This window comes from Macrobrachium nipponense, chromosome 24 (assembly GCF_015104395.2).
Source record: "Macrobrachium nipponense isolate FS-2020 chromosome 24, ASM1510439v2, whole genome shotgun sequence".
In the NCBI taxonomy this organism is placed as follows: Eukaryota; Metazoa; Arthropoda; class Malacostraca; order Decapoda; family Palaemonidae; genus Macrobrachium; species Macrobrachium nipponense.
Window position 1 is genome coordinate 73,868,144 of NC_061091.1, and position 24,967 is coordinate 73,893,110.

A 24,967-nucleotide genomic window follows, 5' to 3' on the forward strand; every position below is an offset into this window, starting at 1 on the left:
AAGGGAAATTGGCAGTAAATAGTTCAGAAGGGTGGAATGTAAAAGGAGAAAGAAAGATATGAAAGGAGATAGAATAAAAATGAATGAAAGGGGTTGCAGGTAGTGGTCTCAAGGATGCTACGTGAACCTCATGCACCGTATGAGGTGCACTAGTCCCCTCTGTGGGTTTTTAATTTGGACGCCCACAATGAATCTAGATTACATGACAGTTTTCAATGTTATGCAAGCTTCTGGTGCAGTCATTGCAATGTTTCCAAAAAATACGGACGACGAAACTGCGCGCAGTGTTTATCAACCTTTTATGCTAATCTCTTATCAGGTCCTTACTATTCCTGTCAGTTTCTGTTGTCTTATTTCCCTCCTGACACACTGCAGCCAACTACTTCAAGAGGTAATACGCCCTCCCCAACCAAGCAGACCCTGCAATCAGATAAGCTACTACATATTAGTATTCATGGGAGAGAACAGTGACTAATATAAAAAACTTTTAATATTCAATATAAAAATGTATACAGCAAATTATATTTCAATTTCACTTTTATACATCCAGAACAACCGTTGTACAGCCACCACAACATGAAGTTTTGTAAGGGATTTTTTTTTCATTATTAGTAAAGTTTAGTAATTTCTATTTGTTTTATTCCCATTATTTGTCTGGCACTTTATTATGGATACTTTGAAGGCTCTACAAAAGTGTGCTTTTATGCAAAAGATGCTGTCCTATGAACCCATAAAATAACGGTTGCATCCTGCAATGGTTATATAACACGAATAATTTATATTCTGTGGCCTTTCCTGGCTAGGGTTAAACCACTTGGAAAGGTGCACTTGATTATGAAAATTTAAGTTCACGCAGCCCTGTCCGTAATGCTAGAAATTGGGCTTCTAGAATAGTTTGCTGTTCATCTTGATATGGTAAATGTTCATATAGGCAGTCCCTGTATTGCATTCCTACGCTGCTGTGTCCCCAAGACGTTTTTAGAAAATCATGAAACTACTTTAATGCACTGGTTGTCTTGAAAATTATGTAACCTGTATTTTGAGTGAGCTTGGCACCAAAAAACTAATGGAAAATTGTTAAGAAGCACCAAAGTACTATAGAAAACTAATTTTCAAAGAAATACCTGATGTGCCACTATTACTTAGATTAACCCATTTTGCTTTTCAGTGCTGAATGCCGTCATAGGTCCCAGCACTTGTCCTAAATAATATAATAAAATGCAGTCATCAGTAAAAGCTGTTACGGTGGGGTAAAAACTAGGAAAAGTATTGGTAAGATTATCGATGCCATCCTTCATGTATGCCATGAAAGTCATAAAACTCGACAAGAAAGACATAAATAATCTGCAAAAATTATACAGAACGAACCAAGTTGTACAGCAAGTTGTACTTTAAGATCTGAAAGTAGGGCTACTCCCTGTAACGCAAGCGATATCAAGAATAAGCAATTCTATATGAAACATACAGTTGAGAGTGGTAGAAATAGCTTCCTATTCAATATAGCCATAGACCAATATTAAAATAAGAAAAAGGTAAAGAGAATCAATAAAGGTAAGTAAGTGCCTCATTGGCTTGGTTGGTATGGATTTGCTTCCCACCTCGGTGGTCGTGGGTTAGATTTTCGGCCATTCCATTGAGGAGTGAGAGGTGTATAGCTGGTGATAGAAGTTCATTCTCGATGTGGTTCGGAGTAACGTAAAGCTGTTTGGTTCCGTTGCTGAATAACCACTGGTTCCATGCAACGTAAAAACACCATATAAAACAGACAATAAAGGTAAGTAGGCAAAAGAAATGGTAGCTGTATGGGATAAAAAGCATGACAGACAATGCTGATTTGTAGGGCTCGACTAGGTACAGTAGAATGAATGATAGGAATAGATTAAAAGGGCAAGATACAAAATTGTAGAAATAACTGAAAATTTTTACTACTGACCGGTACATAGTTTCATATAAATATAGATCATTTATAGATTTGTGCAGCAGCCATATCAAAGAAATATAGTAGAGGAATTGTTGGCTAATATACTTCTGTTAGTGAATCTTTTCGAAAGAAGAAACTGAAAAATAGGAATAATGGGAGAAGACGCCCCACATGGGTCAGACCATTCAGTAAAGTGAAGCCAGTTTACCGCGTGGCAGCCACGCCTAGGACTGGCAATTTGGCAAAAGACACACCACACCATAAGGATTAATAGAAACGCTTCAGTTACTTTTCCAATCTTTTATTTTCATAATGCGTCTTTTCATGGCATAAATGGAGGCGAAAAGTGTTAGACATTTTATCATTATTTTAAATAACATAGGTTGATTGTTTTCATAATACATAATATACCATACTTACTACTCAGAAATATAATACAAATTTTTCATAATCTTATATACATATAACCTATTACTGGCCACAAATTTGAAACCTATTCTCTTATGTCTGTTTGTTATCGCCAACTATTAGGAATTTTTGACCGACTAAATGAATAACTTAGTGTATATCTGGCGCCTCTTTACTGCGACCTGCGATTGAAGTTTAGCAGTAATCCGCTTACCAGCATAATTATATCTCGCTTGCAAATATTTTTCAGTTATTGTTTTAAGCAATAAGTGCAATTCTGGTGATAGAAGTTCACTCTCGACGTGGTTCGGAAGTCACGTAAAGCCGTTGGTCCCGTTGCTGAATAACCACTGGTTCCGTGCAACGTAAAAGCACCATACAAACAAACAATAAGTTTAAGTGATTGTCCAATGGTTGAGTATCATACATGTGGTAATCGAACTCTGAAAATATTGTTTTGCCTCTGTAAGCTGCCAATACTGAACTAACTAATTTATGGAAGTTAACTCTCCCCAGTGTTTTGTTGCAGGACAACATTTCCCTCGTATTTTTCCGCATGTATTGCATATATCAATAACATCATTTGATGGATACACCAATTTTCCTTTGGTTTTTAATTTGATGAGGATGTGACGAAAATTAGCGTCTGTTAACGTTAATGCATCAATGCAGACCTCGCACTGTAAAGACTTTTTTTTTTTAACTTAAAAATAACAAAGCCTGCAATATAAGCTACTATTTTATTTGAACATTTTGACAAGTGGTAATGGTTTGGAATATAATCATAATCATCTTCCTTGCCATCTGAATATGCTTCTTGAACTTCCAAAACTCGATGTCTTGAAACAAAAGCATTTATATTCCTTACTGCAACCTGCTCTTTTATGCTGCTTGAAGCAGTTAATATGGGTACCGACTCTGATGGCAAGCAGTTGCCACAAATGATATCCATTAAGTCATTATGTACAAGTAGCCTTTTGTAAGCAGCAGAGAATTGTCTCGCTGTTGGATTATCATTATGGCATCCCATACTTCTTACTTGACCAAAGAATAGTTCAATATGATCCTGACTGAATTTGTAGGTCATCAAAAATGGTAAAGGCCCATCATCTGATGCAATACAAGTTTTGTACAGAATGTGAAGACTTCGTATGCAATAGAGAAAGCCAATGAAACCAGTTTTTCGATTTATTTCAAGATGTCTTTACCATCCTGAAGTCTCAAAGATCTTATATATGTTTCTGCTTTTATTAGAAAATCTTAAATGTCACTTGCATTATTCTTCTGAATTGGGATTTTAAATCTTTTGGTATTTAGATTTCGAGAATCTGATACGTCAAATAAGGCGTTGAATACCATATAGTAGCTTCACTTCCCTCAAATTCACTTATTTTTTCATCAAGGCATTATAGTTTCAGTAAACGTGTTAACTGTCTGCGGATAAAATGTCGTACGAAATTATGTGTACCGTAAGCAGAAGAGTAGGCACACAAGAAAACTAAAAGAATGAATTAAAATAACATAGCGTATCATAAATAAAAAGTATGACACCTTAATCATCGCAAGGTCGCGCACCTACGGTCGACCCAGGGATTCAGTTCAGGGTTGCCAAACTGGCGCGTTTCATACTTGATCTGGAGTTTTCATATTTAATCTAGCGCCATTGTTTTCCAATTTGCGCGGTCGCGCAATCCTAGAGATTTTTATGATTTTCTAGCGTGAAATTTGGCGCTTTATCGAAGGTAATGGAAAATTATTTAAAATTTGCCCTGATGCCAATTTTACAAAAACAACAACTGGCTCGTGTATGACACACCTTTGAATGTCTTTGAGTCAAACCCTGAGGCTATAATTATAAGATTATAGGGGTTGTTTTTCATTTCCAGGTACTTAAATCTTCCTGCATCCGCCCTGCTCTCTCTCTCTCTCTCTCTCTACATCTTACAACAGTCCGAGTGAGTTTTTTTTTTTTTTATGGGATAACATAGGCCTTCATATCGCGCTTTTTTTTTTTTTTTTTTTTTTTTTTTTTTTTAGAAAATACTTATTTATTTTGTATAAGAGCATACGATTGCCTTTTCTTCTGCTGTTTAGTTGATGTCCCTGATGACCAGGATCCAGGAATGAATTATTGTAAGCCGGTGTCAAAGTCACTCTACACTTCAGTCAGGCCAGAACTTTGTTGCCATATCGTATTCAAGCAATATTCAGTCATTGTTTCATATCTATTATTTTGTCAGAGAGAGAGAGAGAGAGAGAGAGAGAGAGAGAGAGAGAGAGATGTCTGTATACGATTTTTATTTTCTCAATCGTCAAACTCACTTTGTTGTTTATTTCATATTCCTTGCTCACCAATTTATACCTACGATATTAAGAAATCAAGATATTTGTAGAGAGGAGAAAATGCCTCTAGACAAAGGTATGCCGGCGACCACCGAAAGTGGTCCCTGGAGAGAATCTAAGCAGCTTATCCGAGGATTTAAACGTAGTACGTGGAGCTGTTTGAAATATTGACGACACCAAAATCAGATGCCACGTTGGTAGAAAATCTGATTAGTTTCTTGTTATTGCATTAAAAACTACCAGTCGTGAACCTATGTAATTAATTTAAAATTCTCCGAAATGGAAAAGATGATATTTGATATCTGTAATGGGAGAAATTATTTTTACCTCTGTGTTGTTGTTATAAATTTGGCGGATACGCGGAGATTAAGCACACGTGGGAGGACCCAAACAGCTCCCCAAGAGTCAGAGAAGTCTGGTCATTTTGGAAATCTATAGTCTATTGGAATTCTTGTCTGCAAGTTTAGGTTACAATATGGGAAAACAGCAATATAAACAGCGCTTTCGTGCAGACTGGCTAAATGACACGAGATATAAACAGTGGCTGAGGCCAGTTGAAAGGGGTGATAGTAAAATGCTTTTTGCAATTATTGTAAATGCTTTCTGAATTCCAAGCTCTGTGATTTAGAGAGACACAGGAATACAGACAAGCATAAAAAGGCAGAAGAGCCTTTCAGTTCTAAGCGTCAAAATGGGCTACCGTTTAAGAAAACAAATAGTGATACTAAAAGATCAAAGGGAAAATTAGCACTTTTTGTGGCAAATCATTGTTCATTAAGAGTTGCAGATCATTTATCCGACATCTGCAAAGGATGTCTTGATGATAGTAAACGGATGTAGTGATCTAAAAATCAAGGCGATCGCAGTGCATTGGTGTGATTAAAAACATGTTGTGTGCGACATTGGTGAGAGGAAATTTAGTTTAATCATCGACGAAAGCAATGATATTACAACTATGAAAGTGTTGGGGATAGTCATAAGGTATTATTCTGATGCCAAGAAGCGAGTTGTTGTATCATTTTTAGACTTCATCGAGCTGAAGGAATGCAATGCAGCGGGAATTTGTGATGCCCTGAAAGCTGCTTTAAGCAAACGTGGGTTAGACTTACTAAAGCTCCTTGCTCTGGGGACTGATAATGCCTCGGTGATGGTGGGAATTAATGATGATGTTTATGCAAAACTGAAATCAGTAGTACCAAATTTAATTTTAGTTAAATGTGTGTGTCATTCAATTCAACTGGCCGTGTCTCATGCAGCTAGTGTGTGTATGCCTCGCCACCTGGATTATTATAAAGGAAAGGCATATAATTGGTTTTTCCCATTCGTCGCTTCGACAGTCGAAAGTATAGCGAGCTCTATGGTGTTCTCAATGATGGTACAGACCCTCTTAAATTAGTGCAGTGCAGTGCAACAAGGTGGCTGTCAATAGAGAGTGCAGTTACTAGAATTTTAAATCAGTGGCATGAGCTAAAACTGCATTTTGAATTGTCCCGTAACCAAGAACGTTGCTACACAACAGAACAGTTGTATTTAATGTACACAGAGAAAGAAAACTATGTACTGCTTACATTTTTAAAACCCATTTTAAAAGAAGCGCAAGCAGTGAATAAGAACTTTGAAGCAGAATCGCAGGATCCAACAAAGTTGCTAAAGGATCTAATGCACTTGATTAACTCTCTGTGTTCTAAAGTTGTCATCCCTGGAAAAAGAGTTTCAATGACACTGTGATTGAAAATTTCTTGGATCCGAGGCCTTATCTAGGTTATGAATGTGAAAAAGAATTAACTGAGAACTGTTTTCCTGCACCAACAGAACTGCGCATACGGGAGAGGTGCCCTAATTTTGGTGTTGAAGCCTATTAAGCCTGACATAATTGAACTGTCTAAGCTTCTTGTGGGAGATAATGCCGAATATCTTACCAATGTTCACTTTCAATGGAAAAAACTCCATCTTACAAAGTGGACAGAGACTGCTAATACTCTGAAATTTTGGACGGAAGTAGCAAACTACAGAGACTCCTCAGGTGAAAATCCCTTTAAAGAATTATCTGAAGTAGCGCTCTCGGCCTTAAGCTTACCACACTCTAACGCCGATGTAGAGCGCTCCTTCAGTCACATGAATATGATAAAGAATAAGCTTCGTAACAGAATGTAAATCTCGACATTAAATGCCATAATGTCTGTAAAGTATGGATTAAAAATAAGTGAGAAGTGTTGTAATACATATGAGCTACCAAATTAAGTACTAAAGGCAATTGATCTGGAGGAGGCCTAATTGTGGTGCTACTAGCAACTAAATGTTTTTCTTCCCCCTCCTACTATTACTATTGCTACTTAATTTTCTCGTATTAATTCCAATTCAAAATATACTACTTATGAAATTATAGTACATGAGTTTTTTAGACTATGCCTTTATTCAAGACTACAACATTTAAGGTTGAAAATAAATATGTATCTAACGAGAGAGATGTTTTTTATTCAATTCACCACATTAAGATTGATAAGGAATGTCTAATAAACAGAATGATTAACAAAGAGAGTAACCATATTATTATGAGATGTGCATGTATGAATAAACATATACGTAGAGAGAGAGAGAGAGAGAGTCTTTAGTTAACCAATCTCGTATTGGTAGCCAAAGAGCAATGGCTGATATATAATGTGCCAAAAGGGGGTAAAAGGAAAACATACTTTATAGCCTTTATGTGACACGGAATATTGAGGAATTGCTAGTTTAAAATTTTGCGCTTTCCTCGTAATATTTTTTTTTTTCGTAGGTGAAAATCTAGCGCCACTTCATTATTCCATTTGGCAACCCTGATTCAGTTGCCAGTCCCAATATGGCGGCCAGCGACCTGAGTGGCTTCACTTATCCCGCAGCGGCAGCAAGGCGTCTCCTCCCATTATTCCTCCAAAACTTAAACGCAATCATGAATAGAACGAGAAAGGGAGCCGTTTCAAAGATAAATCACCCCACTACTACTATCACATTGGATTGCGAGACCATTTTTGGTTTTCAATTGAAATCGCGAAATTTAATAAGTCACAAATGACTAAAAAAAAAAAAAGTTGTTAATCGAGTGTACAGAACAATTCTGAAAGTACCAAGGTACACAGCCTCTTCCTGCCCCCAACTCGAGGGATATGAAGATTAAACTACTATTCTATCTGAAACAAACTTGAATTAGACTCCTAGACCAATATAAAGTTAATAAAGACATTTGGATTGTGCAAATAAACAAACATCTGAAAGAATTAAACAAATTTAAGTAAGAGTGAAACACTCAAAGGCAAGCAGGTAAAAGAAATGGTAGCTAAGTGGGACAGGAAGCATGGCAGAGAGAAGTAAGTGACAGGAAAACCTTAAAAATCTATAGAAAATAGAAATAAAGCACAAAAGAAGAAATCTGGAATGATGATAACTGAAAAAAAAAACAATGCTTATCAGTAGGGCTAGACTACGTACACTAGAATTAGACGATAGGATTAGGTTGAAAGGGGAAGAAATAACTGAAAACTAAGGACATTTCTTACTCTGTTGAACAGTACATAGTGACATTAGAAAGTTACAGATTTGTGTAGCGGCCATATCGAGAAAATAAAGAGGAATCGATGGCTAATATCCTCTTATTTGCAGGCCTTTCGAAATCATAAACGGAAAATAGGAAATCCTCGATAAAAAGTTTATAGTATGACAGAAACATTAAACTTCAACGCAAACAAATGAGGACAAGAATGCGCAAAAGGGGAGCCGTTTCAAAGTAAAACACCAGTTACTACTACTACTACCAAAGGCAGCCGCCGCCCGCCATTTAAATGTAGGCTGTTGTAGGTCAGAGGCTGCGTCTGTTATTTCTGTTAATTAACTCTATTCTGACGTTTGGATTAGGGTTAGGAAGTGAGCATTGACGTGATGAGTGCTAAGTTAGACCCCATCAAGGCGAAAGTGGCTGAACTGGAGGCCAGAGGGCTGGAGAAGAAGGGAAATAACAAGGCGGTGTTGATGGTCCTGGTGGAGCGCCTGAGGCAGCCAGGGCAACAGACAAAGAACATCCAAAAGGAAAGAGGTTTGTGGCCGGAGCCTTTTCCTTACTCCCTGTTTTGTTTGTTTTACTTTACTCTTGAGTTTTTAACAAGCTTAGGCGTAGAGCTAGGGCGTGTCTGTACCTCCCGGCGGCCGCTGTCTCACCTTTCGGGGGACGATGATGAAAGGCGGAATTCAACACACACCGAATTCTGTAGGATTTTTCGCGGCTCGTTATTCGCGGGATCGGGCCTCTCCCCCCCCCCCCCCCCCTCCCCCCCGTGGAATATTTTTCTAGAGTCTGCTCAGGTTCAGACAAATGTTTGCAGTTAGGGTAAACAACCGCATGGCCTGGATCAACTCGCCGACGATCACAGCATGCCACCCTCCGAAAAAGTACTTTGGGGGAAACACCAGCGACTACCAACCCTTATCACGGTGGACAGGTCTTATTCACTCGATATTTAAATGGTGAAACAAGAATACAATTACAACTCCAAGCATACCATTCAAAAGATTGAAGTTTCGTCAACATAATGTGATAGGTAGGGTAAATCACCAAGGCAGGCCAACCAGGCCACCTACAATCAACGCTTGCCACCCTCCGAAAAAGTACATTATAACGCGTCCTGACACCGGAGATGGGCATCAGTCGCGACTTGTTGTTGGTGAGAAACGGAGCTAAAGACCTCTACTCTCCTTTCGCAGTAAGTATTTTCTCCAAAGTTAGAAATTAAGGCCAAATTTTAAGATTTAAACAGAGGGTACTGAAAACGGTCTCAAACGTACTGCAAATCTCACCAAAACGCGTTCAACATTTTTACTTACAACTCGAGGTATTTAGGGTAGATCATCACAGCAGGCCACGCAGGCCAGCTACCATCAATGCAAGCCACCCTCCGAAAAAGTACATTATAACGCGTCCTGACACTCGAGATGGGCATCAGTCGCGACTTGTTGTTGTGAGAAACGGAGCTAAAGACCTCTACTCTCCTTTCGAAGTAAGTATTTTCCCCAAAGTTAGAAATTAAGGCCAAATTTTAAGATTTAAACAGATTTAAACAGAGGGTACTGAAAACGGTCTCAAACGTAGTGCAAATCTCACCAAAACGCGTTCAAACATTTTTACTTACAACTCGAGGTATTTAAAGAGATTGACGCCATCTCGATGTTTACGGAGTAGCTTGTGTCAATAAACTAACCATTTCCTGTGATAAATCCGCACACCACTTGTACCCACAGACGCTGGAGCACTTTTATCACAACAATCGAAACATGATTTCTCATCAACAACAAGCCAGGCGTAAACAGCTGTTGGGGTAGAAGATGACGAGAAGCGTGCTCTTGGCTAATTTTTAAATAAGTAGTAAAACATCAATATTTTACATATGATGATGATTAATTTGAAAATATTCGTTATTGAAAAAGTAACTCGACTCTGACTCAAATTTAAGTAATTATTTTTCTGAATTAGAACGTTCTTTTAAGTTCTGTATTATGACGTCACGACATCTTGACTTTCGTACCTATTGTAAATAATTGCTATACTCAACTGTCATTGCAGAACAGTTTACCAGTTATTCATGCAGATTGTTATCAGCTATACATGTAATTGTTATAATCGTAATGCGCATATATATCTTTATTATTTACTTTTTGGATATATGAAGATGTTTTACTGCTGGATTATCGCCGTAGTGTGACGCAGTCGTTTTCGGTCCATGGGCCTCTGTCTGTTTTCGCACCATAAGAAATTATGGGGCCGAATTTGCAATGACCAGAAAGTCGTTAAAAGAGGAAAGTTAGCATTGAGGGGCATATGTTTTGACTGAGAAAAATACAAATTTATTCAATAGCTAGCTTGTAAAAAATACTTGGTTATAAAAACTTGATTGACAACTAAGCAGCATGTCTACTATGGGTTTCAGAGACAGTGCAAGGACGTTTGTTCCGACACGGCATACAAACCTTCGGTCCTTTTACAATAGGAAGGTACTAGCGGCAGCTGGATAGGTCGTAAGCTTTCGAACAAGGGGTTCGGTAGTTAACTGCTTGTCCGACAGGCGCGCGCGCGCGACTGGGAGGTAAACAAACCACTTTTGCTTTCGGCCTCACAGCGAGTGGACGTGTGTGTTCGACGCTCTCTGCCCGCTTCTCGTCGTTTGCTTTCATGAGTATTTGGTTGTGTTTGTGTGTGAACATTTGTAAGTACAATCATTTCCTCTCTTATTTCTTCAATTTTGAATTGATCAATAATGGAATCTCCACGCCTCGCTACCCCACGGAGACTATGCCCGGGTACCGAAGGGCGTAAATGCGGAAAGTTCCGCTCATTCCCGGAAATTGACCCACATATTTTGTGCGCTCGGTGTCGGGGGCGCGAATGCACCCGAGCCGAGCCCTGTGAAGTATGTTCTAATTGGTCGGAGGCGCAGTGGACTTTGTACGAGGGCAGGAAGAAGCGAAGACCTGCAAAGGAGTCGTCGGAAAGCTCTCCCGCGACTCCTTTGGTTACGGACACTTCGTCTTCTTTCCTGCCGCCCGCTCAGCTCCCACGTTTGGCGCCTTCCCCTTCGGGGGGGGTTTCTAGGTCCTTTTCCTCACCCGACCTGTCGAGTGTGGAGGAGGGCGCTAGATACCCCGATGTCGAGTTGTACTCTGGGTCCTCTATCCGTTCGTCTTCGCGCGAGCGGGGAGCTGGGTAGAGGATCCTGCTAATCACCCGACTTTTGCTTCCTCAGGTGCGGTTGCCGCGAAGGACGACCTCGGACAGGTGTGGGCATCGTTGGGGCTGCAGCGCGTGCCGAGTGTCCAGGGGCTGCTCTACCATCTCGCTGGCTCTGTGGCGGTCACGCATGCTACGGTTACGACCACCACCCACGACCCTTACAACGCCTGGCTATGCTTCACCTCCTCACCTGGTGTACACCCCGCACTGCGGTCTCTGTCACACCAACTACATCGGTGGCAGGGGCCAGTCGCCGTACCACGGGGGAGTGTGATGCCGCCGCTGGGTTTGCCGTGCTGCCGTGACCGGACTTCGTGTGCCCGAAGAGCTCGCCCCTGGACCTCCCATCCAGTACCAAGGCTGTCTGTGCCGCTGGTCCGTCCATCTGGACCCGCCTGTACAGCCTGCCGTACCTGCCGTACCTGCCCAGCCGCTGTTCACGGACGTGACGTTTGCCGACCACGTGCTGCCGTTCCTGTACCTGCTCCTGCGTCTCCACTGCTGTTCCTGTGATGCCTGCACCTGCTGACGTTGTTCCTGTTCCTGGCTCCGCTGCTCCCGATGCTGATCTGTTCGGTACAGGTGCGTCCGGGCCTTGTTGCTTTGGCAACAGCAGCCCCGGCTCCGCTCTGGATGACAGATCTGACATCGGTCCTGAGGAGGTTGACGAAGAAGAAGAAGAAGAGGAGGAAGGTGTCGTCGTCGTCTTCATCGTCTTCTTCGTCGTCGTCGTCGTCCTGCCGCCCTCTTCCCCTTCTTCTTCTAAGGCTCCCCCGCCTAAGAAGAAGAAGGTTCGCCTCCCCCCCCCCTAAGAAGTCTCCTTCGGGAACTTCTAAGGGCCCGTCTCGCTCTGGTGAGACGGGGGGTTCTTCCGCTGGTCACCCTGCTCCTTCGGGGGCAGGACCCGTCTCTTCTTCCGCAAGGAAGAAGACTACGGGGACCAGAGGAGTGCCGCTAATACCGGCACTTCCTCACCTGCTGTTAGTGGTTCGACCATGGCAGCAGGATCCGTCCTCGGCCTCTCGTTCGCGAGAGGTACCGAGTGTACGGTCGCCTACCAGCGACCGTGGCAGCTAGGAACCAGGACCTCTGAGCCAGCTCAGCGTCAGGTTCACGGCACGGAGCGGAAGACTGGTGACAGCCGCTCACGCGACTATCACCAGACCAGCTCTCGCTCTCTGCGGCGAGCAGCTGGCTAGGGGCCCGGGCGGACGTGACGGTCCATGACCGGCCACGGGCTGAGGCTGGGAAGAGGTCCCCCGTTCGCCGGCCGGCAGCCACGGCTGGTACCAGCGACGTGACGCGCCGTGAGGATACGCACCGGTCTCACCGTGACAGTGGAGCTCGCCGGTCGCCTGACCGTCACTCTCACAGAGAGCGATCGGGTACGGCAACCAGCACCAGCTCCTCTGACACACGAGACCGGGGTCCGCTGTTCTCGTCCAGCCGTTCTCCACAGCGAGACGGCTCGACTAGGCCTGCAGCTCGATCGCCACCGCGGGTTGACGATCGCCTGCAGTCTTCCAAGCCCACTGGTTCTGCCAGCGAGCGAGGAGGGAGCGTCAGGTCTGCCTCTCCCATACCTTCAACCTCCTCGGGTTACACCGGGAGGGGCGAGGTATTGAGGAGTGATCGTGAGGGTGCGCCCCTCAGATCCCACCACGTCGTCCTACGTACCAGGCACGGTTCTCGGACCAGCCAGGTCGTATGCACAAGTGGTTGGAGGAGACCGAGAGGGGTCTGTCGCTGTTCCTCCCCTCGAGGGAGGAGGGTCTCGGGAGATGCTCCTGTTTGAGGGACTGGATGGTCCGACTCCGCAGGACGCAGTCACTCCTGAGATCCAGAGGAACTTTGCCGAGGTTATTGCGCTGATTCGTCAGCACAACGACCTCGCGGAAGGATCGCCGCTCCCACCATCCGAGCCCACGTCCCGGCTCGAGTCGTTCTGGGGCCCGAAGAGGGAACCCAGACCGACGGTGGGTTTGCCGCGTTCCGAGCTTGCCGACTCAGTGCTGGACCAGGTAGAATCGCTTGTCTCCGGGCAAGACGGTTCTCTCAAGTCTGGCAGGTCGAGCAAGCTGCTTCCACCTCCTCTGCTGCGACAGCGGCGTTTTTTACGTGCCATCTGAGGACCCGATGCCGCCCAAACAGGTGAACCCGGAGTTAGCCAGGCTGACTCCGGGTGTGTCTCTGCAGCAGCTCCTGTCCGAGAACCTTAGGTTCTCGCAGCAAGAGGCACTTGGCCTGGAATCTACTGCCATGGCAGCTTTCCAGGCCGTCTCCTGTTTAGATCTGTGGTCCCTCACAGTATCTAAGGTTGCAGCCAACTCCGGGGGAATTTCTCCCGAAGATGACTCGGCCTTTAGGAGACTTTGCCAGTCTGGGGAAGAGCCATCTCCTTCCTTGCCCACCAGACGGTGAACCTGTGGGCCAACCTGGTTTCTCCGACGTAGGGACGCTGTCCTTACTCGGGTTTCCAGGGGCGGCCGGGCGTGAAGCGGCGTTGGGGGACTTCGCAACGGACCTTTACGGAGTTCCACGTCTCTCTTCCCAGGAGAGATGGTGGACGCTGCGGTGGACAGACGGCGCACTGACGACAGTGACCGTCTGGTTCACCAGGCAGTCCTCGAAGGCTTCTGGGCAGCCTCGGACTGCGGCCAAGTCTAAGAGCTCGGCTAGCGCTTCCTCGGTGGGCTAGACGGTAGCTGCGTCGAAGCCCCGGGGAAAGACTCTGTCTTCTTCGACTTCTACAAAGGGGAGCCGTAACCAGCCCTCCTCCCAGCCCTTCCTCCTCCCTGTGGAGGCTCTGGGAAGAAGTCGAAAGAAAGGGGGAAACGCTAGGGACGGCGTTCCCCCTCACCTGCTGCCGGAAGTGGGGGGGTGCCTGGCCAGCCATTGGGCAACTTGGCAGCGCTACGCCGCCGACCTGGATTGTAGATGTCCTTCGGGAGGGATATCTATTACCCTTCGAATCTCGGCCACCCCTCACCTCCAACCCGGTCCAACAGCAGTCGTACATTCCAGGGTCATCGAAGGACGTAGCATTGAGACAGGAGATCAAGACCATGCTGAGCAAGAGAGCTGTAGAAATCGTCACGGATCAGTCACCGGGCGTTACAGTCGACTCTTCCTGGTGGAAAAGTCTACGGGAGGCTGGCGCCCGGTGATAGATCTCTCTCCTCTGAACCGGTTTGTTTGCCAGACCCGGTTCACGATGGAGACGGCACGTTCAGTGCTCGACTCCATCAGGGAGAACGATTTCATGCTTTCAGTGGACTTGAAGGATGCGTATTTCCAAATACCCATTCATCAGTCCTCCAGAAAGTACCTCCGCTTCATCCTCGACGGGACGGTGTACCAGTTCAGGGCACTTTGCTTCGGTCTCTCAACCGCCCCACAGGTGTTCACGCGAGTGTTCACTCTGGTGTCTGCTTGGGCCCATTCGCACGGGATACGTCTGATGAGGTATCTCGACGATTGGTTAGTCCTGGCGAGCTCCGCTCGCAGTTGCTACAGGACAGGGATCGACTGCTCGAGTTCTGTCGCGATCTGGGGATCGTTGTGAACTTCGAAAAGTCCGATCTCGAGCCCAAGCAGAGGATGAAGTACCTGGGTATGCTGATCGACACGGTAGCAGGGCGAGTCTTCCCCCGCAGACTCGCGGATCAGCAGATTCAGGGAGGCAGCCAACCAGTTTCCTGTCTCGGCAGGAACAGGTAGCTCAGCGATGACAAGTCGTGATCGGACACCTGTCGTCACTCGAGAAGTTGTCCCTCACGGGCGTCTTCACCTGCGGTCTCTTCAGTGGAGACTAAAGGAGAGTTGGTCACAGGCGACGGATCCCCCAAAGCTTTCCAGTGTCACTGACACCGGAGGTGAGGCAGGACCTAGCCTGGTGGCTGGACGACAGGAACCTCTTAAGAGGATGCCTCTGCGCACTCCCCCCCGGGACATGCAGCTGTTCTCAGACGCATCGACCGAGGGATGGGGCGCACACCTGGAGGAGTTGCTGACTTCAGGAGTGTGGGACGAGAACGACAAGCACCTTCACATCAATGTACTGGAACTCAAGGCAGCGTTCTCGCTCTCCAAGAGTTTCCAGGACCGCTTGATGGGACACTCAGTGGGTGTTGATGTGCGACAACACCACGGTAGTGGCCTACGTCAACAAACAGGGGGGCCTAGTGTGTCTCCCGTTGTACCAGTTGACTCGGCAGGTGCACGAGTGGGCCGAGGCACACTCAATAGAGCTGTCGGCACGCTACATTCCAGGGAAGAGGAATGTAGTAGCAGACACGCTCAGCCGTCGGGATCAGGTGATAGGGACCGAGTGGTCTCTACACCAGGACGTGGCGGAAAGGCTCTTCGACCTGTGGGGGCGACCAGTCGTGGATCTTTGTTTCGCCACCCGGCACAACAGGAAGCTCCAGGTGTTCTTCTCGGCCGTGCCGGACCCATGGGCAGCTGCAGAGGACGCTCTTCAACACCCGTGGGACAACCTCTTCGTCTATGCCTTTCCCCCGTTCAGCCTGATTCGCAAGGTGATCAGTCTAGCACTGGTCACAGCCCGAATCTCAGGATGTGCCTGGTGGCTCCCGTAGGGCCACAGGCCATTTGGTATCCGGACCTGCTGGCTCTTCTCGCATGAGAACGGAGAGAGATTCCCCCTTGGCACAACCTTCTCTTCGCCCAGTCACACGTCGAGCGGTACCACCGAGCAGTCCAGTCCCTAACGTCTTCACGGCTGGCTGTTATCCACCATCTCTTGTGAACGAGAGGCTTTTCTCGTAGCGCAGCAACAGAGATGGCTGGAAACGTCCGTCAGTCCTCTGCAGCTGTGTACCAGGGGAAGTGGGGCCATCTTCTGTGGTTGGTGTCGTAGACGGGGTCTATCTCCTCTCAGAGCCACTCTTCAGGCAGGTAGCGGATTTCCTCGTTTTTCTTCGCCGAGAGAAGCTCCTCTCAGTCCCCAACAGTCAAACCAGGATACCAGAGCCGCCTGGCTCTCGTCCTGAACTGAGGGGATTGGACCATCTCGAACTCGTTCGAGATCTCCTTGCTTATGAGGAGCTTCGAAAGGTCTTGCCCACCCAGGGAACTCAGGCCCCCTGCGTGGGATGTGACTCTCGTCCTTAGGAGTTTTGACTCGAACGCCGTTCGAGCCACTCCGAGAGTCGTCAGACAAGGGATCTGACCCATCAAGACCCTCTTCTTGCTGGCCCTGGCATCGGCGAAGAGAGTAGGGGAACTTCATGGTCTTTCCTATGATGTACGACACTCCAGGGGATGGGGATCTGTGACGCTCGATTTCGTCCCGAACTTCGTTGCGAAGACTCAGAAACCGTCGGTCCCTGACGACAGGTTCGAGTCCATTCACGATTCCCTCCCTAATGGACTTCACCGTAATGATGCGGATGAGATGCTGCTTTGTCCTGTGAGGGCGCTACGGCGCTATCTGAAGAAAACTCGACACCTCAGGCCTGAGTGTCGACGCCTCTTCGTTAGCCCACCGGGGTAACCAAGAAAGAAGTATCCAAGAACACCTCTTTCATTCTGGCTGCGTGAGGTCATCAGGAGGGCGTATGAGCTGATGGTAGTGACGACATCCGTACGTCCCGTCCGTGAGAGCTCACGAAGTCAGAAGTATTGGCCCCTCGTTGCGTTTCGTAAGAATTCTTCTCCGTGGCGCAGGTCCTGAAGCAGGGGTCTGGTCTAACCAGACTACCTTTACGTCCTTCTACCTTCGGGATATTGCCCACAGGTCCTTGGATACCTTTTCCTTGGGACCCGTGGTGGCTGCTCAACAAGTTGTGTAGCTAACCCAGACCCTCGCAGGCTGAAACAGCATCGAGTCCTGGTGTGACTGTGTGGATGGATGTGTGAGTGAGTGAGTGACTGGCTCCCTCTTCCCATCTTTTCCTCCTCCTCTACCTGTGGGCAGAGGGCCACGGTGTCACTACGCTGGAAGAGGACGAGATGCAGGTGAGCTATATGACAGAGCCCCATCCTATCCCTTTCACTAGGGATAGGAGCAGAATATCCACCACTTCCTCCTACAAGGGGGGGGAAGTGGATGCCTACAAGAGTCAAACCCATGACTTTATATTTGCTCCTGTACAGGAACAAGTTCTTACATTGCTGGTACGAAGAGATACGCTTGCCTCTCTCTTAGTACTCGCTCCAGAGGTCTGACCATTGATCCTGCGGTGCACACCCCGATCAATCGGACAGAGGCTTGGATCCCTCCCTCGCTCTTACGACCAGGGAGACTTCCAAGGTTGGGCGAACACCAGTCTGTTCACAAAAGACTCAGATTCCTCCCACCAAGAAGTGAGTCTTCCTATTGTAAAAGGACCGAAGGTTTGTATGCCGTGTCGGAACAAATGACAATTTGTCCAAAATTGCATTTTTCCTAACTATACAAACCTGAGGTCCTTTTACACATAGCCCCACCTCATGCCACCCCTCATCTGCAGTTTGCTTGGGCCAAAAGCAAAAGTGATTTGTTTACCTCCCAGTCGCGCGCGCGCGCCTGTCGGACAAGCAGTTAACTACCGAACCCCTTGTTCGAAAGCTTACGACCTATCCAGCTGCCGCTAGTACCTTCCTATTGTAAAAGGACCTCAGGTTTGTATAGTTAGGAAAAATGCAATTTTGGACAAATTGTCATTTTTGGGCAATACCTATTTCTGTAACGAACACTCGTAACAGAACGAGATTTTGCTATAGTGCATTACACCCAGTGCCGTAATTTATAAGGGTATCTTGAATCACTAATCGTAAAGAATAACGACACTTGTCCTTGTACCAAGAGACAAAAACTCCATTATGCAGAAATGGATATGAACACGCGATAAAGCTCCACCTACTCTCTCTCCCCCCCCCCCCCCCCCCACGCCATCCCTTTTCTTCTTCGTTCCTCCGCCTCTCTCTCTCTCTCTCTCTCTCTCTCTCTCTCTCTCTCGGTTGCCATTCGGTATGTGTTGACCCTCCAAACTGGGTATAAGACTACACACAAAACGTTGAAATTGGTGAAATTAGGCTATGTATTGGAAGTATATATACATAAATATTAAAGCAATTTGTTCCGATACGTAATACAAACCATCGGTCCTTTAACAATAGGAAGTAGCTAGCGGCAGCTGGAACGGTTTGTAGCTTCGAACAAGGGAGAACGGTAGTTAACTGCTTGTCCGACAGTCGCGCGGTAAACAAATCACTTTTGCTTTCGGCCGCGGGTGTGAAGGACGTGTTCGTCATCGCTCTCTGCCCGCTTCATCGTCGTATGCTTTGTTTGTATTGTGTTTTCTACTAATGGTTTGTTTGACTTGAAAATGAAACTGTAAGTACACTGTTTTCATTTTCATTACTTAATTATGAACCAACATGGAGCTATCGCTGTAGATGCGGCGATTTCCTCTCTTTTCATGAATTGAACCCTTGAATTATGTCTCGGTGCCGAGGGCGGGCGCGCTCGCGCCGAGTCATGTATTTTGGGCGAAAGTGTGTAATTGAAAAATGTAAGTACTCTTTTCATTATATTTTGCCTGTGCGTTCGTTACCGAGAGTGTGATTGCGCTCGGCATGAGCCTTTTATTTTGTATAATAGAATGCAATGAAAGTGGATTCGCAATTGCAATATTCTTTTCATTTTCATTTATTTATTTGCATGAAATTTAATTTGGATCAATTTTCGTTCTTACCCGGGAATTGATCCTTACTACTATTTTATGTGAAAGTGAAATCGCAAGTGCAGTATTCTGTTTCATTTTCATATATATTTTATGATAGCATCATTTTATTTGGATCAAGTTTCCGTTCTTACCCGGGAATTGATCTTTTCCCCTTTAAGTTCTATGAAGTGAATCGAGGGCAGTATTCTGTTTCATTTTCATATTACTTTCACTGCTGTGCGGGGGTAGGGGAAGCGAAGGTCTGCCAGGAAGTCGTCGGAAAGCTCTCCCGCGACTCCCTTGGTATCCGATTCTTCGTCTTCCTTCCTCCGCCCGCTCAGCTTCTTCGTTGTATTTTGTATTTGGGGTCTTCCTTGCGTTCGGGGTGGGGCATGTCCTTCCCCCCATGCGTGAGGGAACCCTCTTACTAATCTATCTATGTTACCGCAGGTGCTACATCCGTGGGAGACGACCTTGGACAGGTATGGACCACCGCGGCGGCAGGGCGTGCCTAGCATCCACGGGCTGCTGCAGCGTCTAGCGAGGTCTGGGGCGGTCTCCACATACCTACACGGCCGCTTATGCTGCTCCCCCCCCTCCAGGTCTACACTCCCCATGCTGTGTCGGTGACGCCGTCTGCCGCTACTAGGGCCGCCGCCGTACCGAGGGGGGGTTGCCGCCTGCCGCCGGCCTGTTTTCTTCGTGTTGCCTGCCCCAGACTTCCGCTGTTCCAGCAGCTCGCCCCTGGACCGGCCGCCAGTACCCAGGTTCCGCTGGCTGCCGATGATTCTACGAGGCGATCGCTGGGCCTGCCGTACCTGCCGCTGATGTGATTCCCGCTGTTGGCTTGGCTGTCCCTTCTGGGTCTACCGCTGCCGCTGTTCCTGCCGCTCCTGAGCTGGTTGCTGTTCCTGTCGCTCCTGGTTCCTGAGCCTGTCCATGCTGGTCCTGCCCACGGTGTGTCTTCCCCAGTCCCAGGTCCTTCCGGACAGGTGCAGTCGGGCTGTGTTGCTTCGGCAATAGCCCCGGCTCCGGCCTGGATGGAGGACCTGACGACTGTCCTGCGTGAGCTGACGAGGAAGAGGAGAAGAGGAAGCTGTCATCTTCGTCTCATCGTCTGCTGCTGCCTCTTCCCCTTCGACTTCTAAGGCCCATAAGCCGAAGAAGAGAAGGCTGCCTTCCCCCCTAAGAAGTCTCCTTCGGGAACTTCTAAGGCCCGTCCCACCCCGGTGGACGGGGGGGTCCTTCTGCTGGTCCTCCTGCTCCTTCGGGAGCGGGGCCCGTCTCCCCTTCCGTAAGGAAGAGATAGACGGGGACCAGAGGAGTATCGGTTAGCTCTGGTACTTCCTCGCCTGGTGCTAGCGGCGATGCCGCTACGCCAGGTTCCGGCTCGGTCTCTCGTTCGCGAGAGATCCCGAGTGTACGTTCTCCCTCGGGAGACCGTGCAGCCAAGTTTCGGCGCCAGAGTTCGCTCGGCGCCAAGACGCGGCACGGAGCAGAAGGCTGGTGAGAGACGCTCAGGTGACTTGCCAGGCCAGCGGCCGCTCTTGCAGCGACCAGCTGGTAACCCGGGTTTTCCCCCCTAAGAAGGCTCCTTCGGGACCTTTCTAAGGGCCCCGTCTCGCTCCGGCGATTCGGGGAGCTCTTCTGGCTGGTCCTCCTGCGGGTCCCTGGGAAACAGGGCCCGTCTTTTCTTCTACCAAGGAGAAGAAGACGGGGACCAGAGGAGTACCAGCTTCGGCTGGCACTTCCTCGCCTGGTTCTAGCGGATCTGCCGCTAAACCAGGATCCGCCTCGGCTTCTCGTTAGCGAGAAGTACCGAGTGGACGGTCTCCCGCGGGAGACCGTCCAGCCAAAGTCTTGACACCCGAGCTCGCTCGCCGCCAAGACCGAAGCGCAGAGCAGAAGACTGGCGAGTGTCGTGCAGACAACTCTCGCCAGGCCAGTGGACGCTCTCGCAGCGACCAGCTGGCTGCTCCGCAAGACGCGGTTACTCCCGAGATACAGAGGAATTTGCAGAAGTCATTAAGCTGATTCGTCAGCATAATGACCTTGCGGAAGGATTGCCGCTCCCACCAGCAGAGCCCACGTCTCTGCTCGAGTCGTTTTGGGGCCCGAGAGGGAACCCAAACCGACGGTGGGTCTGCCGCGATCGGAGCTTGCCGATTCTGTCTCGAACCAGAGTCTCTCGTCTCCGGACAAGAAGGCTCTCTCAGTTCTGGCCGGTCGATCAAGCTACTTCCACCTCCTCTACTGCGACAGCGGCGTTTCTACGTGTCTTCGGACACCGTATTTAAATACTCCTTCGGTCCTCCTGAGAGGTTTCGACCTCGACGAGGACTGGAATGAGTCGGAGGACGGTATCGGCTCTCTCCTGTCAGGTGTCAATCAGCCCCACCCAGACGACGTTCACAGTGGCGGCAGACCCTTACCTACAGTGAGAGTTCGTAACCCTCCGGGGGGAAACGTTTTCTCCTGACGATACGTTTTCCCAGACTGAGAGGCCATCGCCGCAAGGCGATGGCTGCTCCTACTCTTCTCCAACTGCTAGTTCCATGGGAAGGCGAGCGAGTATCCAATTCCTCCCCCATTCCCTCTCTCCTTACGGCTACGAGGGAAAGGGGAGGGGATCCTACAGAGATTTCTCTGTAGGATCCCACGTTCGGGACTGCGCTACCAGGGGGACCTTCGGGTCCTACCTGACGTAAGCCCCGGTCGTTGAGGAGGAATCCTGCCCCATTCTCGATTCTACTAAAGGGAATCGAGAGGACCACCAGCCGATATCGTTTGACGAATTCGGTGGGGGTTTCGCAGACTGCTTAGAATTCTACGGAATTTCTAGCGCATTCAGAGTGTTCGAGTTTTTTTACGATCTCCAAACACTTACGCGAGACCACGGTCCAAAGTGAGCGAGACGAGAATCCCCGATATGTTACACGATAATCGGGAACCTCGCCTATGCTCGAATTCCTGGAATTTCTAGCATTGGGAAGAAGACTGCTGCTGAAAGAAACTATCTCACAGTAGGCGACCAACCTGGAATAGAGAAGATCGGACGGGAATATCCAGTTTGGCTTGAACTATCGTCTTAGTATTCTGTTCACCATTGAAGCTTTCCTTCGAGGAAGACTTCTCCTTCACTCTCTTTGATAGAGATCGAAGGTGGTCGATCTCCAATCCTTATTTTGTTTTCTTGAAGGAAAGAATTTAGGATGGAGATCGTTGTTCAGAATCCTACAAATATACTACGTATATTAACCTCGCGACATGATTCTACTAAGCAGTTGAATTGTCGGAGGGGTAGGCGCATATCCTAGTTAATCTACGGATTGCGACTTATAAGAGAAGTATTCTAATTGAACTGCAACTCGGGGTTGCCTGCAACCTCCCAGGAGTTTTCAGTTTCAATTTTATATACTTATGGTTTTGTCACGACAACACCATTTCAACTTTTATATTTACCGAAATTCGTTTCGCCTAAATATAATTGCTCGAGCATATCTTTTATGCTCGGTAGTTCTAGCCGAACGCATTCCTTCGTGGAATAATGGATTACCTGGCAACTCAGGATGACGAGTCAGCGAGAGCTCAGGCTCAACTACTGCGTATTGAACTGCCTGATAGCAGCTCAGTATCAGCTGGGCCTCCGAGATGCACGGTCCATGTATGTCTCTCTCTCCCCTGCTTTTGATTGACTACTAAAACCGTATCTCTGCCCAACAATCATGGACTTAGGTCTCTGATTAACGGGGATTCTCGCAATAATGAAGGACCATCTACTGCTGTGACGCTAGATTCCATCGCCTTCGAAATTGCGAGAATTTTCAACAGAGATATCTCTTGGACTTTTTCATCTTTCTGTTTACCGCACGGTAACAGAAGTCTGTACAAGTCTCCCGCTGCATCGCACTGCGATAATGCGAATGATTTTGCAGACATCTGAGTTTGTCTTCAAAATATCTCGTATTCGTAGGTGTACAATTGTTCATTGTTCAACCCGAATTACAAGATGTGTCAGAGACATCGCCTACTCTCCGACCTGACAGCTCTACTTCCAAAGTGTTCAGCCCATGAGAAGCAGTTCTTCAGGCGGCTTTCCCTTTTCCCCCTGTGTTTTCATTACTGAAGAACGCCCCGCTTTCATTGCAAACTACGGACTTCTTTCACCGGACAGCAATGAAATAGCGGTTAGCGTTTTCAGTCATTTGTAAGCACAGGTTATGAATCTTGAGAATCCTTCTCTCGATTCATCTGTGAAGACGTAGGTTGCATTCAATATCTACCTTCGTCTTCAACGGTACATAGTGTTGTTTCTCCTTAGCTGATATTCAACAACCATGAGATGTTTTACCTTCAGGGACCTCGGTCTCTAGAAGGCATTGACTTTCGCTGTTGGGCACATGCCTTAAGAGAATCATCACCTCGCTGTCCGGCATTGGTGACAAACAAATACATTATTTGTTTGGTCTCTCGCATAACCCTTTAAAAGGCGAAGGTCACGTGACTTACTCGGATGCTTTGACAACTTGCCTCCTACCGAACGCAGTCAGTCGGCAGCTGTCAGAGCGCCCGAGTCAGTTACGAACTATGCTGTTGACTTAGTTTGGTTGTTACAGAGCAATCATTACTTCGTTTTAATAGCTTGTCACAGTACCCATACCATTGACACCCACCATGGAGTGTCGGTGTCCTATCCACTACCGAGAACTTCGCTGCATGGGGATAGGAGGATGCGAGAGACTTCGTGGCAACGGCAGACCAGTATGGGTACTGGACATCACCGAAGTAGAGAAGAGGGATAGGTCATGTGCGACTATTTCCTTCTTTTTCCTCCCTCGAGGAACTTGCATGACTTTCTCCTGCGAAGTCAGCATCCAGGGAATGGGGATCCGTGACGCTCGATTTCGTACCGAACTTCGTAGCGAAGACTCGAACCCTCCCTTCGGTCCCTGACGATTGGTTCGAGTCGTTCACAATCCCCTCCCTAATGGACTTCACCGCCTTCGATGCGAAGGAGATGCTGCCTTGGTCCGCAAGAACTTCTCCGTGGCGCAGGTACTGAAGACAGGGGTCTGGTCCAACCAGACCACATGCCCTTCCTTCTACCTTCGGGATATTGCCCACAGGTCCCTTGGATCTTTTTCCTTGGGACCCGTGGTGGCTGCTCAACACGTTGTGTAGCGAACCCAGACCCTCGCAGCTGAACAGCATCGAGTCCTGGTGTGACCGTAGAATGGATGAGTGAATGAGAGTGTGACTGGCTCCTCTTCCCATCTTTTTCTTCACCCTCTACCTGTTGGTTAGACACGTCGGTCACCCTGTTGGATAAGGACAAGATGCAGGTGAGCTACTCAACAGAGCCCCATCCTATCCCTTTCACTAGGGATAGGAGCGTATATCCACCACTCCTCCAACAAGGGGGAGGAAGTGGATGCCAGCTTGAGACAACCCATACTTTATGTTGCCTCTTGCAAACAGGAACAAGTTCTTGCTTGCTGGTAAAAAGAGATACGCTTGCCCCTCTCTTAGTACTCGGCCCAGAGGTCTGACCATTGATCCTGCGGTGCACACCCCGATCAATCGGACAGAGGCTTGGATCCCTCCCTCGCTCTTACGACCAGGGAGGCATTCCAGGGATGGACGAACACCAGTCTGTTCATCAAAGACTCAGATTCCTCCCACCAAGAAGTGAGTCTTCCTATTGTTAAAGGACCGATGGTTTGTATTACGTATCGGAACAAATGACAATTTGTCGAAAATTGCATTTTTCCTAACTATACCAAAACCTGAGGTCCTTTACTTATAGTCCCTCCTCATGCCACCCCTCACTCTGCGTATTTTGCATGGGCCAAAAGCAAAAGTGATTTGTTT

General features: G+C 47.4%; 1 protein-coding gene across 3 annotated transcripts in view; it reads left to right on the forward strand.

Annotated features, from left to right (window-relative positions):
- LOC135205791 (phosphatidylcholine:ceramide cholinephosphotransferase 1-like) overlaps positions 1–24,967 on the forward strand; it is a 384,192-nt gene that overhangs the window by 67,535 nt on the left and 291,690 nt on the right. The gene's annotated exons all lie outside the window — the stretch shown is intronic.